Source organism: Periplaneta americana, chromosome 15 (genome assembly GCF_040183065.1).
Source record: "Periplaneta americana isolate PAMFEO1 chromosome 15, P.americana_PAMFEO1_priV1, whole genome shotgun sequence".
Classification (NCBI taxonomy): domain Eukaryota; kingdom Metazoa; phylum Arthropoda; class Insecta; order Blattodea; family Blattidae; genus Periplaneta; species Periplaneta americana.
Genome location: NC_091131.1, coordinates 43,277,736 through 43,295,332, shown reverse-complemented (window position 1 = coordinate 43,295,332; position 17,597 = coordinate 43,277,736).

The following is a 17,597-nucleotide window of genomic DNA, read 5'->3' as shown; positions in this document are numbered from 1 at the left end:
ATGAATAATGTTAAAGACAAAACCAATGTGTTCCAGATATTGGCTACACTCGTAAATAGTGCCGTTACATATCTGCTTTGTAATAGCTCTATGGTAACAGTCTAGCTTCTTGTGTAGGCGATTCAAGGTCGTGTACCCCATAGGATGCAGGCGGTTATATGTAGATGCGGAGGGATTACATACCCGGTATTGAATTTTTTTTTGTCTATTTTGACTTTTGTTTATTGGTCTCCGAGATGTATTTCTTCATTTTGTTTAATACAAAGAAAAGGATGATGTTTGTTTATTCCTATCCGAGAAGGATTTCTTTTACTTAAGGTTTATTTTTGTTTATTTCTATCCGAGAAGATTTCGTTTAGTCTCTTTAAATACAAGATACAAGGGAAAGGATTGCTATTATGTATCTAACTTACCCTTTGTAAATATTAACTTTCTGTTAAATATTTCACAATGCTGGTTATTATCAGTATACAAGAAGTAAAAAATGAGAATGAAAAAACAAAGTATAGACTGAGATTCGAACTGGAAACCTTTCGGATACAAAACCACAATGCTACCAACTACGCTATGCGAGAGAGACGATGACTCTTTGAGAAGCATGTTATATAATCATCATATAGTGGTGGCAGTGGCGTGTTGGAAACATTTACGACAGAAGAAATTCGTCCGCGTGTGTATCATGCTCTGACGAATGCACCCGAAGTCTTCCGAATCGGACATAGAATCTGGAGCCCGGTCATTTTTTTTTTTGTCTAAGAGTGTACAACAATGGATGAGGCAGGAAATGGACGTGGTTATACCAAATCGAGTTATCTTAAAACGTTGATATTTTATATTTGCACAATGAAGAATTTTGATAATACCATATTAAACTCAGGTTTATGATTAACTAATATCGTTGTCCGCAAGTAGGCTACATATAAATACAATTATAACGTCTTTACAGAAGAAAAACTAAAAAAAAAAAAAATCGTCTTCCTCTGTCGGAATCATCAAAAAACGCCAAATAAATAGGTAGCCGCTGATGGTAAAATTCTGTAGCTGGCCATAGTCCTGAAAACACCAGATTTAGCTACAAAACCGCTGACTTGGCAACACTGGTTGCAAGCATTCAGCCGCCAGGCGACCGTAGATTGCCCAGCTCAAGCGCGAAGTGTGGCAACAGAGCAACCAGAGATTGCACCGCTGTAAGCTGACAACAGCGACTTCTTTCGGTACACGCTCACACATAATAGAGCAGTGGAAATGTGAAGTGGTAAATATTATCCAGTTAAGAATAGTATTAGCACTCTGAGTTAATCCACAAGCATTTAATAGTAGTTCTTACAGCGTAACTTTAGTTATGGCAGGGAAAGAAAAAAAAAAAGAGAAAATGGACAGTGAATGTTCTGTGTTTAAACAACAATGGAGTTGGAACTGTTTTATGATTCAAACTGGAAATAAAGTAATTATGCCTGATTTGTAACGGATCAGTTGCTGTCTTTAAAGAATATAATATTCGCAGCATTATGAAATCAAGCATTTTTCAAAATTTTCACAATTTATGGGGAAATTACGGGATGATAAATTTGAAGCAATGAAGCGTGGACTATCATCTTAACAGAATATTTTCAAGAAACAGAGATCAGACAATGAAGCAGCAACAGTGGCTAGTTTCGCATGAACTGGCGAAAAGGGCAAAATCTTTTAGTGATGGTGAATTTATTAAATCGTGCATGATAATGGCGGCAAAGGAGATTTGTCCTGAGAAAGTAGATTTATTTAAGAAAATGAGCTTTTCAGTAGCCTACATACAGTTGCTCCCAAAGTGGAAGATATTGCCGAAAACATAACTTGCCAGTTGAATGAAAAAGGGAAAACAGTTTGAAAGTGTAGGTTTTAGTTCAATAAAACACAAACTTTGAATACTAATGTTATTTATGAGCTTTGTTTATTAGACTTAATTTAAACTTACGTGACTTGGCCCGCGATTCTTTCTCGGATGGTTATCATGGCCCTCGCTATGAAAAGTTTGGCAAGCCCTATTACTCTGAACAGTTAATGTCTTGACTTTTTTTTTTTTTTTTTTTTTTTGCATATCAAACCTTTTAACCATGAATTTAAATTTAATAATAGCGAAAGTTTTTTTATTTTATTTTAGTAGGTTATTTTACGACGTTTTATCAACAGCTTAGGTTATTTAGGGTCTGAATGAGATGAAGGTGATAATGCCGGTGAAATGAGTCCGGGGTCCAGCACCGATAGTTATACTCTATTTTTTATCATGGAGTGCAGTTTCATAGAAAGGACTTTGCCGACAGATCTTCTACTGCCCCCTACTAATTGGCTGTCATAAATAAATGTCTTCCTTACTGTGACGGAAATCTCGTCTTGTCCTGTTAGTAACCAATCACAACCCTCGTTCAGAAGAATTGGCAGGTTCCCGTCAAATCCACGTGGAGGCAGAGTTGTCGCATCTTTTCCGAATTCCAAGAGTCCCGTCAGTCTTATTTCGAGGGTCACCAGGATTGTGGCAACTGTGCAATGTTGGGACGAGGGGACAGGATGGAATTGTCAGAGTTGTTTGTGTAGGAAGTCATAAATCTGTAAGTGGGTGTTCAAAGGAGCCACCGAACTGCACTCCTTAAAATAAAATAGAGTATACCCAGCATTTGCTCGTAATGGGTTGAGGGAAAACCCCGGAAAAACCTCAACCAGGTAACTTGCCCCGACCGGGAATCGAATCCGGGCCACTCGGAATGAATCTTGCAACGCAGCTTACGCCTCGTGTTACCAACTGAGTACAGCAGAGGGGGAGGGGAAGGTAAGGAGTGCAGGCCGCGCTTGCTTAGACTTACTGCAGCGCCGTGATGTTGCCAAATGCTTCATAGAAACATAACGGTTTATTAGTGGAATGGATTAATAACGAGGTGCGTTACCAAATAAAAATTTTAATAATAGATTAGTTGCAGAAGCAACAGAAGTTGGACTTAGCTAATGTAAGAATAATTTATAATAGTAGATTCTATTTATCAGCCATCTCGTATATAATTATTAGGCGTGGGATTTGGGGCACTAAAAATGTACGTTTAGGTACCTAAAATAAGCTTATAAAATGGTAAGATAGACACTTAAAATGTTATAGTAGGATCTAAAAATTTTACTTATTTTTAAGAAACAAAAGTTATGGCTTCAAAAAAATTACAACTTTCACTCATTTGCTCTGCAGCATATAACAATAATTGTCTTCAAACTGTGTATGCTGAAGCTATCTTTTATCAATCAAAATCAGTTGATAATGCATGTAAAAATAATCATCTTTATAAATAAAAACAAAATCCATGAATCCATAGATAATAATATTTGTTAATAGTATATTGCTAGAAAAAGGCATCACCTTATAGAATTTGGTCAGAAATAATGAATACACTTTAATGTGCAGGTACATATAGGCCTACCTTATGTTGCAGTGCTGACAAAAAAATGATTTTCCTCTCATATATGTCATCCCTGGGAATTCCAGGTACACTAACGTTCAAAGATATCGGACCTACGATTTTATGATAGTGTGAGCGAACTTTCTAACGACGCACAGTGGTTTATTTTCCCGAATTCCTGGCCAAAACTCCAAAACTGAAACATATAGTGAATGGTTGGTTGTTGTCGTAAGTTGAAGAGGAAGGACAGGGCATGTAGACATCTCCCATCTCCAGTCCTGTGCTTGAAAATACATGGCTGAAAATGCGTCTCTCTTGGACAGTGCAGTTGCTGAGTTTGCGTGGTGAAAGAAAGGTCGTTTTTGAAGTGTTATAAATAAGTTGTATAAGTGTGAAACTAAAACCTGAAGCATGGATTCGATTCCTGGAAGTGTGTAGAATATTTGATCATAGTTTTAATTAATTATCTAGTTAACTAACGGCGTTTAGATATTAAATAATATAATCATGTTAATTGTGGTTGAAAATGTGAAAGCGGCGGATTCACGGAGGTTAAAAGTTATCGGTCCTGCGAGGTCCTGTCAAGTTTCTCATTACAAATCATACCTATGAGGATGCTTTTCATGTACCAATAAAGAAAGTCGCGACGGGATAAGTCAGAACCAAAGACATAAAAAAAATTGACAAATAATTCAGCTAGATATCAATAGGTGACACCATTATTGGGGCGTTTAAAAAGTGTCGGGAAAAGTTTTAAAGTAGATTAGGCATAAATTATTCTTGTAATTGACAATATCAGCGGTTTGCAGCTAAACCAAGTGTTGTTTTGCAACTATATTTATGTTCGATTGACGGCAATAAATAGCATCTCCGCCATCTATTCAAAGAAGTAATAATTGAAGAACCTAGGACTCGCGTTACGGAGTGCGCGCTGGTTCGAATCCTCATGGGGGAAGAAATTTTCTCATGAAATTTCGGCCAGTGTATGGGACCGGTGCCCACTCAGCATCGTGATGCACTTGGGGAGCTACGATAGGTACCGAAATCTGGTTGCGATTGCCAGCTATAACGGCTGGGGGAATCATCGTGCTAACCACAGGATACCTCCATTCTGGTTCGATGATCGTCCACCTCTGCTTCGGCATGTGGACTTGAGGCCAGCAGCCGGCTGGTCGGTCTAGGCCCTTCACGGGCTGTAGCGCCACGGATTATTATTATTAATAACTGAAGAAACCTCACTTACACCAACAAATTATCGAACACTATCGATTAGTAGGGTCAAATATCTTTGAACGCCAGTGTACCACTGTCGTATAAGCGTACTCTTCGCCAGGAATCTATATCTCATCTTTCAATCATTTGTATATTGTCGTGTACCTAATCTGTTGTATCAATTTCATTTAAGTCACATGTAAACCTTATTTTATTTCATGGAGTGCAGTTTCATAGAAAGGACTTTGCCGACAGACCTTCTACTGTCCACTACTAATTGGTTGTCATAAATAAATGTCTTCCTTACTGTGACGGAAATCTTGTCTTCTCTTCTTATTAACCAATCACAACCCTCGTTCAGAAGAATTGACAGGCTCCCCTCAAATCCACGTGGAGGCAGAGTTGTCGCATCTTTTCCGAATTCCAAGAATCCAGTCAGTCTGACTTCGATAGTCACCAGGATTGTGGCAACTGTGCAATCTTGGGACGAGGGGACAGGATGGAATTGTCAGAGTTGTTTGTGTAGGAAGTCATAAATCTGTAAGTGGGTGTTCAAAGGAGCCACCGAACTGCACTCCTTGAAATAAAATAAGGTATATCCTTCTTGGTGTTGCAGTTTCCACAAACATTAGTGTAAAATGTTGTTATTCTGCAAAATTCTGGGAATTCATTGGTTGCGCTAAATAAATTGCTACGTGACAATTCTTGTGAGAATATACTTAAAGCTGCTAAATTTTGAAACTGCAGTCGTAATGAACATCATCATGTTTTGAATCACCGCTTCCTGTCGCAGGTCCTACTCGAACGTGCTCAGAAGCATTTTACAAGATGAGAATAACAAGGCGCTTACAGTAATAAAACCTTTGTTAACCGACGCCTGCTGTTTAAACTACGGACGAAAGGGAAGCCGGCGTATGAACCTGCTTTGCTGGCGACCATGTGTTGGAGAAATTACCTCACTGCGGTTTGAAAACTGTGCTCCGCGATACTTAGTGGACAAAAATTTGGCCACACAGTTCGTAACTATTAGAGCAAGGCATTTCATGATTTTCCATCTTTTGTATATGGAAAATATAAAAAATTGGAAATTTATGCTTTGAAGAGGTAGAAAAATTCAAATATCTGGGAGCAACTTACAACTTACAAATGACTTTTAAGGAACCCGAAGGTTCATTGCCGCCCTCACATAAGCCCGCCAGCGGTCCCTATCCTGTGCAAGATTAATCCAGTCTCTATCATCATACCCCACCTCCCTCAAATCCATTTTAATATTATCCTCCCATCTACGTCTCGGCCTCCCTAAAAGTCTTTTTCCCTCCGGTCTCCCAACTAACACTCTATATGCATTTCTGGATTCGCCCATGCGTGCTACATGCCCTGCCCATCTCAAACGTCTGGATTTAATGTTCCTAATTATGTCAGGTGAAGAATACAATGCGTGCAGTTCTGTGTTGTGTAACTTTCTCCATTCTCCTGTAACTTCATCCCGCTTAGCCCCAAATATTTTCCTAAGCACCTTATTCTCAAACACCCTGAACCTATGTTCCTCTCTCAGAGTGAGAGTCCAAGTTTCACAACCATACAGAACAACCGGTAATATAACTGTTTTATAAATTCTAACTTTCAGATTTTTGGACAGCAGACTGGATGATAAGAGCTAAAATACACCAAGAGCGAGACCAAGTAATAAATTCATTACAAAAAATTAGTATAGAGTACTCTATACCTGGGGTCTTTTCTGACCCCATGTGATAAAAATGAAAAAAAATTGTTATACCGCTTATACTAGGATCATGACAATGTAATATAATTGTAGCCAAATGTTCACAAATAGCATATCTGGAACATGGGAGAGTTATGTCAACATTTGACATATGCATTTGTAAAAAATAAAGGAGTGGGGTCACGAAAGACCCCAGGTATAGACCGAGGGCTAAAGGATCATAATTCGTAAAGTAAAATTAATTTCCAAGCTTATATGTTAATCACCATAACTTATGAGAACAATTTTTACATACTTGAAGCCTCAGTTTTTGAGCACTTAATTTAAAAAATCTACCAAATTTTGGAATGGTCGACCGACTCACTACGCATTTGTGAAACTGACTTAGGTTACTTGAAAAGTGTGAAAGAGGCTTTACGGAATCCGCGCTCTTCGAGTCATGCGGAAGGAATTTTCTCCTAAAATTTCGGGATCGGTTTTTGGCTCTTCATGGGCTATCTCCTCATGGTTTGAATTTTTATTTTTAATAGCTATCACCTGCTTGAATGAATTTCAACCCCAAGGCGACTTCTGGCGCGTTATATTTTCATTCGAAATTTGAACGCAAGCGTACACTATATTCTTTTGGAAGATAACAAAGAAGCTGCACATGGATTTGTCAGACGACCCTATCAGCCGACCCAGTCTAAACTTCCCTGAGGTGTGTCTACATGTGAGTCATTTGGAAGTAAACATTGTTCCTTGTGGTGCACCCTCCAAACACGTGAAAATTGCTCGCACTACTACCTGTCCTAAAAAAATCAATTGCTTGTTGTAAGTAGGATACATAATTTAAATGTTACATAGAAAATAAAGCACTATATTGCCTGAATAATTTTTCCCTTGAAATTATTCAAGTCAGCTTTACAAGGAGTTATACTGTATATCTGAAAAGTCAGATTTATATAATACGCGTTACTATTTCGATAACAGAAAACCAGAAATTTTAAGCCACACAGTAAGTGTGCACTCAATACTGGGCTCTGAATCTGTCAACCCACTTGAGGTATGTGGATATAAGGGTAAAATTGAGCCGGGCTCTGGTACAGTTCCTGTATTATAATATATTGTTATATGAGCCGTCCAGAGCAGAAGTGGTGTAAGTCAGAAATGGCTAATGAGGGTTAAAGTAAACATTCTGTAAAATACAGCGCAAAGTAGCAATTAATATTCAATTTATTTAAACAATTAGTAGTCAGTGGATAGCAAGAAGGACATATTAATTGCTACTTTGCGCTGTATTTTACAGAATTTTTACTTTAAAACCACATTACTCAATTTTGACTTACACCACTTTTGCTCTGAACGGCTCATATCATAAAATTAATATCACAAAGTGACTCTCATTCGAAATATTAAATTGTTCAGTCGCTTCTGAGTGCACAGGACTATAAGTTACATAATACATTTTTTGGTAACCTTAACTTCGTTATTTCTGATTTTACAGCAAAAAAAAATAATAAAACTTTCATTTGAAACATGTTTCATGTTAAACCCTTAATAGCCTATAACGGAAAATTTTGTGTTCCGATAAAAAAAAATCTCTTGAAGAAACAACGGTAGAATACTGCATACATATTGTAACACCGAACTTGCTGCACGAGGAGTCTTGCGCTCCCAAGCAATAATCACTAATCAGCAGGGAAAGGATTTATATGTAAATACATATTTACTTATAAAGCTAATATAATTTATATTTTGCATTATCTTTATGTTTCACAATGTGTAGGGTTGAAAAATCCTACTTTTATTTTCCATATTTTTCCATATTTTAGAGTTTAGTACATATTTTCGTTAATTTCCATATATTTTCCATATTTCATATAAAACAGTCCATATTATATTAGGTTTAACAATAAAACAAAACAAAATTCCATTAACTTTTAAAAATACATTTCAACAATAGAGATTTAAACACATGTTCAGTAATCCCTTTAACATCAGAGTTATTTGAAAATTAGCAGTCCTATCAACAATGGGAAAGTAAGTTACAAAACTGTATTAATTTAATTTAAAATTTTTAACAGACTTCAGTTGTGCAGCTCAACAGTTAAATGCCAGTCAGAGTACACATAGGTTCAGTTTTGTAAATCATACTATAAAGACGGTAAATATGCCAAAAGTACGTCATTCAGTCAATTTAAAATCAAAACTAACAAGTTACATTTCAGAATTTAAAGAAGATGGTTTATCAACTGACAATAAAATATTATTTTGTAATTTGTGTCAGTGTGCAGTATCATCTACACAAAAGTTCCTGGTGCAACAACACATTACAACTAGTAAACATCAGGCCAACAAACAACTAAATTCCAAGCAGAGACAATTGTTTTTAACACAACCAACAACATCGAATGTAAGATCTGAGTTTAACATCGACCTGTGCCGTTCTCTCATCTCTGCTGATATTCCTCTCTACAAACTAAAGAATAAGGTCTTCAGGGAATTCCTTGAAAAATATACTCAACATACAATCCCGGATGAGTCAACACTTAGGAAGACGTATGCTCCATCCATCTACGATGAGACAATACAGAAGATAAGAGATGAAATTAAAGATAGTTCAATTTGGGTTTCCATTGATGAGACTCCCGACAAAGAAGGTAGACTTGTTGGTAATGTAGTTATCGGTTTGTTAAGTGAACAATATTCTGAACGAATTCTTTTACATTGTGATGTTCTAGAAAAGTGCAATAACAAAACTATAGTTAAACTGTTCAACGAAGCTATGGGTATCCTGTGGCCAAAGGGTATTAGCCTATGTACGATAATGTGTTATTCTTTATTAGCGATGCTGCCCCTTATATGGTCAAAGCTGGACAAGCATTATCTGTTGTATATCCTAAATTGACTCATTTTACTTGTGTGGCGCATGCATTTCATCGTGTGGCAGAAGTGGTCAGAGACAATTTCCCTAAAGTAGATTTGTTGATTTCATCAGTGAAAAAAGTATTTCTCAAAGCTCCCAGTAGAGTTAACGTGTTGAAAGAAATGTACCCTGAAATTCCATTGCCACCAAAGCCAATTTTAACTAGATGGGGTACATGGCTAGAAGCAGTTGAATATTATGCCGAACATATAGACTCTATTAACAATGTTCTCCTTGCATTGGACTCTGAAGATGCAGTCTCAATTGATACTGCGAAAACAGTTACCTGTGACATAAGTGTGAAGAATGACTTAGCTCACATTCAGCATACATTTTCATGCATCATAAAAACGCTCAAAAGTCTCCAAAATAGGCACCTTTCACTATCTGAAAGTTTTGAAATTATAAATAGTACTGTGGAACAACTGAATCGTGGTAGAGGTAAAGTTGCAGATGCAGTAAGAGCTAAGGTGGACACTGTACTTTCAAAAAACCCTGGATATGAAGAACTACAAAAGGTTGTTGCTGTGATGAGTGGTGAATCAACAGTGAAGATTAACTTGGACTTATCCCCAGCAGACATTGTGAAATTGAATTATGTACCAGTTACTTCTTGTGACGTCGAACGCTCTTTTAGTCAGTATAAATCTATCCTCAGAGACAATAGAAGAAGATTCACTTTTCAGCACTTGAAAGAAATGTTTGTAACCTATTGTTATGGTAACAGACAATAAAAATTGTGTTTTGTTGAAACTATATTGGAAGATAAGGTACGTCCATTATATTTTTTGTTTAGTTTGATTAAAATGTACCAATATTTAACGTACATAGTCATTTTTTTATAATTTTAAGTCCATATTTAATTCCATATTTTGGTAAAAATCCATATTTAATTCCATATTTTGGTAAAAATAACTACATATATATTTACATATTTCATATATTTTTAGTCCATATAAATCCGTTCCCTGCTAATCAGTCTGTTAACTTGTACATTAATTATTGGCGGCACAGCGACGAGCCACAGTCAAAACTCAAAGTGTACGCCGACGTTAACCCAATGAATGGGACTGTGGTCAATGTTGCCAACAGTTGTTCGTATAATCCCGCTAGATGGCTTTCGAAAACCCGCGATTTTCTAACAAATATCTCTAGATTTTAATGTATACTTATTATTCAATAATAATAATACTAATAATAATAATAATACAATTAATAACGGTCAAGATAGAGCATTCACCCGCCAATGTAACGAATATTGCACACTATTATCATTGCCAACGTGGCGCTATATAGCAATTTTGAACACTTTTATCAACAGTAATCTCACTAGACGTTTTGATTTATCTAGAGAAAATCAAAACTCGAGTGGGATTTAATTGACTATTACACGATTAGAAGAAAGTATATAAAGATTAGAAGTAACGAAGTACTCCAATACAATAAAATATTAATTGACTTACGAAAATACAACTGTCTTCAAATGTGTTATTGTACCATCTCAACATTACAAATATTACGCTAGATGCATGCTACATGGCAGTAGTGTCTTTATACAGACACTGTAATGATTACTATTCAATAAATCTTAATATTAAACAATCTCTGATACGTGACTATCCATAATATCATATAGCAGAAGTTCTTTTTATCCTCTCAGAGCGGAAGCTATAACATAACCTAACTAATATACACAAGTGTTAGAAAAGTTTTAATTAACGACGATGACATAAAAAATAAACATGAATAATTTTAAAAGGAATAATTGAATCGCTCCATGCAGAAAGGGCTTCAGTCCATTAGACCTGGTTTTGAGAAAACTAAGGAAAACAGTCTGTACTTTGTATTCCTTTCTGCATAGAACTCTGAGCCGAGATTACACAAGCTGGCGCATAGAGCTTGAAAAACGAGTATGAAGTGGTTCCCTCGTAATGCCAATTCCGCCGCTCGGAGCGCTGTTCTGCCCTATATATTCATAGCAGAACACTTAAAAGACATTGACATTTGGGACATTTAAAGGACTCACCATTACTTATTAAATGCTTCGTACAATATTTTATGGACAATAGACGTAATTTGCAAACTTCTACTCCTCAATTATATTACAATAAAAGGCTGTCATTCTTGATATTAAAACATATTACATATAAACTGAGGGACTGTCTGCTCTGTACTTCGGTTCATACACCAAACATTTCCGGAAATAAATTAACTTGACATCTTACATATACGCACTATAGCCTACCCTTTTCACCTAATATTATTAATATTGTTATTAAATAAGATATTGCAACTAATTAAGGTACTGCATTATCTTTAATTTCCTTGAATTCATAATTAAGCATTTGCAAGAAGGCGTAACTCTTCCCTCTCTTTTAAAAAAAATACGAACGTCACAACAATCGAGAAGTATAATTATTACGCGATTTTTTCTTGCAGTGGTGAAAACATTTCTATAGGCCTACTGATTAATCTATAGAGCATAGTAATAGCAAACGCTGTAGTATTCTTTTCTGAAGCCAAGATTTTCGCAAGAACTGAAGTGCGACACATATAAAGATGAGGAAATGTCCCTCTTTCTTTTGGGAAAACTTGTAAAGCCACTACTGGACAATATTGCCAAAGATATTTCCAGTAAATACGAAGTGATTAGGAAACTTAATCAGAAGCCCCTAAATAGAAAAGTGCTGAAAGTGCAATAAACTGGGCCATTTCTTAATTACATATAGAACACTGGAACTGACTATCTACAAGGACCCTCGTGTTATAAATATTATGATTATTTCAGATTGTGATACAGTTATAAGCGTACATTCCTAAAATTTAAAAGTAACAATGAGGATGCCCTATGTTATAGGAAAGTTTTAAACGTGTACATTTAACTTTTTTATGAATGATTTCCTGATCAAGATTTTCATTAACTATGTGCCAAACTTTTGAAGTGAAGAGTGCAGTAAGAAACTGTTGGACATCTGATCAGTATTTTAATCATGTGCTGGTTACAGTACATTAGATGTCTTCTTGAATATACCTGATGAGGTATGTATATGAAGTTTGTATCGTCAGTATTCAAGTAGCCTACTTATGTATGTAATTTTTATTATCTGTACAGAAAAATTTAGCTTATGTGATAGTATGAAGTAATCTCTCACAAAATAGCAAGGAAGAGAAAGGTGCTTAAATTTAAATATTGAAAACAGGATGATAAGAAGAAAATAATTTTTACTTCCTTTCAATTATTAATGAAACCTGGCCACTCACCATTCGCAGTTGATTTCTATGGTTACAGGTCTATTCTTCATATTCTGTAGCTTTCAAATAATTTCTAAAATAAATATTACGCCTACTTAGCTCTTGTAAAACGAAATTTTCACTTTCACTTTCAACGGAACACTCACTTATATTCAGTTCTTGTATCTTGCAGTAAATTATCCATTTGTGATCATCTTTCCAATATAACCTCCCATTGAAACGACCACTTAAAATCATGAGCTAGAATTTATTATTTTAAAAACATTTCCACGTATATCTGTTATAATTGTTATGAACCACAATACAAAAGACAACACTGTGAAATTGGATTAATTTACCAAGATCAACATCAATACCGGTAGTATAAAATCACATATAGGCTTAGGCTATATTATTTCATTACTTTATGGTCTTAATTAGAAGAATTAATTTTGAAGAATTTACAAATATGCTGAAATAATTTATGACACTTCTTATAGAAATGTAAAAATATATATGTACATTTTGAAACAATGGGTATAGCACCACTTGAAAATGTTGAGCACTTTAACAGTAACTTGTAAATTGTTCCATCACGTTGTCTTTAGTGTTCATTTAATGTAGCACTTTTAGAATGAACGTGGTTCACATACATAAGAAGAAATGACGATAGAATGAGTCGAAGACATACAGTTTTCTTTGATTTTTAGCAAATGATGAAGTTGACTATATACTGTTACTTCATATCCTAATATAAGTAGAGTTGCCACCATAGATGTAACACCTCCGTAACACCTGAAATGAATATAAAATAAATTAATGTATTGGTAATGATACAAGAATAAAAAGAAATTAGGCTAGACATAACCTCACAAAATTACAAACACATGCTAAAACAAAAAAAAAAAAAAAAAAAAACAAAAAACAAAAAACTTTACGTATCCGTATATAATAAAACTAGATATTCTAGATATAATTTGATTCACACGATAACCACCTCAGCCTATTTCGCAGCAGCCATTACTTACCAGTTTGAGGTGCATTACCTAATCTCATACTAACCTTGTTAAGTTCTCTTACCTAATTCACTGATAATTACGTAACAATACACAGGTCTAAAATACAGACAAATACGCATTAATTACCTAATAAGTACAGCATGAAGATAATTCATTACTTTTGTCGGTATTTTCTAAAAGAGAAAGGGAAAACAGTAACAACATTATCTTCAATGTTTACATCACGTCGTTCACATTTTCATTAGGCCTATATCAGTAATGCTTGGTAAGTGAAACAATGCATGAAATTATTTTACATTTCGGGTCACATCATTCGAGAGTCGGAAAATGCAATTCGCCACTTTTAACATAGCATTGCTTGTTATATGAGAGAACTTTGACATTTATCTTAACCTATAAATATACGACCTGTTGGTACAGAGTTCTTCACATAGCAAAACACAGACAATTTTCGAATATAACTTAGCTGAACAAACTTCAAATAACATTGTAATATGCTTGGCATATTTGTAATATTCGTACTCAATGAGTAATGCACAATTAATCGAACTATTTTCACGATGCACAATGCTTTGTAATGGTACTATTCATCATTTCATAGGGCAGAGAGGCGAACCTAGCGGCAGAAATTGTCATGACTCACAGAGACCTGCCCTCGATCGTGCTATGCGCCAGCTTGTGTAATCACGTAAGCAACGATCCATAATATCATATAGCAGAAGTTCTTTTTATCCTCTCAGAGCAGAAGCTATAACATAACCTAACTAATATACACAAGTGTTAGAAAAGTTTTAATTAACGACGATGACATAAAAAATAAACATGAATAATTTTAAAAGGAATAATTGAATCGCTCCATGCAGAAAGGGCTTCAGTCCATTAGACCTGGTTTTGAGAAAACTAAGGAAAACAGTCTGTACTTTGTATTCCTTTCTGCATAGAACTCTGAGCCTAACGCTTCAGTTTCTGTCTTTCCAAGCATTGGACTGAATATCTTTCTGCACAGGCTGATGGAACCATCCATAAAGATATGATTTCCATCGATATCTCGTTTTTTCAAAATTTGTGACTAAAGCCCTTTCTGCATGGAGCGATTCAATTATTGAATGTACAATTTTCAAACTTGAATGTGGTTGGTGGTTCAAGTGATGTTATATTGGACGTGTGCATAATAGAAGTGGAACTCGTTGATTTAGGCCTACATGGTGTATTCAACTTATTCAGGATTTCCGAATGGTGCTCTTCATTTATTTGTAAATCGGATTTCAGAAGGTATAATCAGTGATTTTTATTAATTCTTGTTCTTCAATGCCAATGCGAGTCATATTTGAAACTGCTGTGCATCGACTGGAGTGGTTTGTAATTTTATATATATTTTTGACGTCCAGACCAGCGCAGTTTCAAATGTTGGCAAACAAAGAAACAAATGCTAGGGACGCGATAAAATTAAATAAATGCTAGGGACGCGATAAAATTAAACAAATGCTATGGACGCGATAAAATTGTGCGATAAGCAGCCATGATTGGTTGAAATACGTCCTTTCGTACCGTTTTATTGGTCAAAAGTAGTATGACGTAGTAAGAGTGTAATAGTCACAGACACAACATATTTAAATTCTTATTGCACGACATGTTACCGTTAAAACCCAAAATTCGACAAAACGAGTTTTAACTAATAAAACCTAGTTTTAAAATATAGATGGGTAGAAAGCGAATTTTCGTAAGATCTAGAATCAATTATAGGTCAGGTTTGGCTTGTTTAGTTTTTTTTTTTTTTTTTTTTTTTTTTACCAAACAAAAACCTAAAGAAACCAAACCTAACCTGACACTAATTCTAGATCATACGAAAACTCACTTTCTATCTTTATTTGCTTAAACTAGTTTTTACTAGTTGAAACTGGTTTCGACGGATTTCGGGATTTAACGGTATATAATATGGAATTATCACTACATTATTTCACAGAACACATACTGAACGAATTAAATATAATTATGAAAGCCGCTTATAATACTAATATGAATTTCATTTTAGAAACTTTAAACATTAAAAACCGCTAGTATTCCCGCTAAGCGGGATAATATAATTTTACCCGCGAGACGGTTATCCAAAAAACTAGATTTAGCGGGAAAACCGCTGAATTGGCAACACTGACTCTAGTATATACAGTCACGAAGCTCAATACGTAGTAAATATGCATCCATAGATAGTTGCTAACCACTAGGATCGCTACTATCGCCTCATTATAGACAATGTGAAATAGTACTGGCACAGTCTATTGTTCCTAGCACCCTTACAATTCAAGCTTCGTAACTGTATATACTAGACTGTGGTGTTACTGTCTTCGATGCACTGTCTAATTATCTTAACTCTTTGAAGGGTCATGAGAGGAGGTTCAGAGCAGAATTTATGAAATTTCTGCATATTCATAGCTCGTACTCAACTAATCGATTGTTCATGCTAGTAAATTGAATTAACTTACTTGCTGTGTATTGTATATTGTTGCATAACTCATAACTTGTTCCAAATCCCAAAGCTACAATGCTGGTGTAAGATTCGTGGAATACAATAAATTGGCAAGTGAAAAGAGAGTACCAAAAGGAAGCGTTGTAAAAAAATTATGTATTAGTTTTAAATCCTTTGAAATAATGCCTCCTTGATTTGGGATAGAAACATGGACATTACGACGAAATGAAGAGAAACTATTAGAGGCATTTGAAATGTGTGTATGGAGACGAATGGAGCGTGTGGAATGGAGAGACGGAATAAGAAATGAAGCTGTGCTAGAAAGAATGGGTGAAGAAAGAACAATGCTGAAACTGATCAGGAAGAGCTAAAGAAATTGACTGAGTTAACTAGCTAAGAAGAAACTGCCTAATGAAGGATGCACTGGAAGGAATGCTAACGAAAGAAAAGTTCGGGGCAGAAGAAGATTTCAGATGATAGACAATATTAAGATATGTGGATCATATGCGGAGACTAAGAGGAAGGCAGTAAATAAGAAAGATTGGAGGATGCTGTGTTTACAGTGAAAGACCTGCCCTTGGGTAGAACTGTATGAATGAATGAATGATGTGGATTAAAATACGGTCAGTCTTTTATAACATAGACCTCATACTAAAAAATTAGAATTATTTACGTTGCTGTGAAAATAAGACATATATAGTAATATTTCTAAACATCTTATATACAGCTTAACGTGTTCACAGAATCTTAATTTTCCGTGCGAAATAAAAACATTATTGTGTGTTATTTGTCACATCCATTACAGAAGATAACCTTATTATTTTAAATTTAAAATAAATAATTATGAAACTTGTCAACACAGTTAATATCATCCTTAAGTGCCAGTAATCGTGAATACAACCCGGACAAACTTTTGAACACTGATAAGTGGAAAGTAGCTTGTAATTAGGGAATGTGTTAAAGCATTATTCATTTCAGGGTTTGTTTTAATCGATAGCTCGTTTTTATTACAAACCGGTGTTTGCGTTTCCTTCGTTACATCAATGAATTTGCCGTTCTAAGAACATTTTATGTTCCAAGATGTTTTGTGGCAGTGAAAACTTAATACCGATTATCCGAAATACAATATCTTTATTTGGTGGTGGTGGTGGTGGTGGTTAATAACGTAATCGATTTTTGTATAATGTATGTTTGAATTCAGAGTAATGAATTAATAGTAATAAGGAACAGATGCATTATAGGGACCACACATTACACGCAAAAAAAAGGTCAGCGGAAGTAATGGTTCGATTAGCGTTTTTAACATTCGATATTCGATAATCATTAAATGCTATCAAATAAAAAAATTTAAACAGTTTGTTACTACTGATGTGATTTTAGTCACTTTGTATTATATTTTTGGTCCAGGGAAAATAAATTTTACTATTACTGCCGTTATTTCCATTTTTAAGTAGGCTATAAGTCAACAATATAAAACTGACTTAATTTAGAAATTGGCAACATATTTTATGTCGATTATAACAACAATACGTATCGATAGTAGCATTCATACCATTCAACCAATAAGGAGATTGGTCCCTATAATGCATCTGTACCAATAATAATATTATTATTAATACTACTA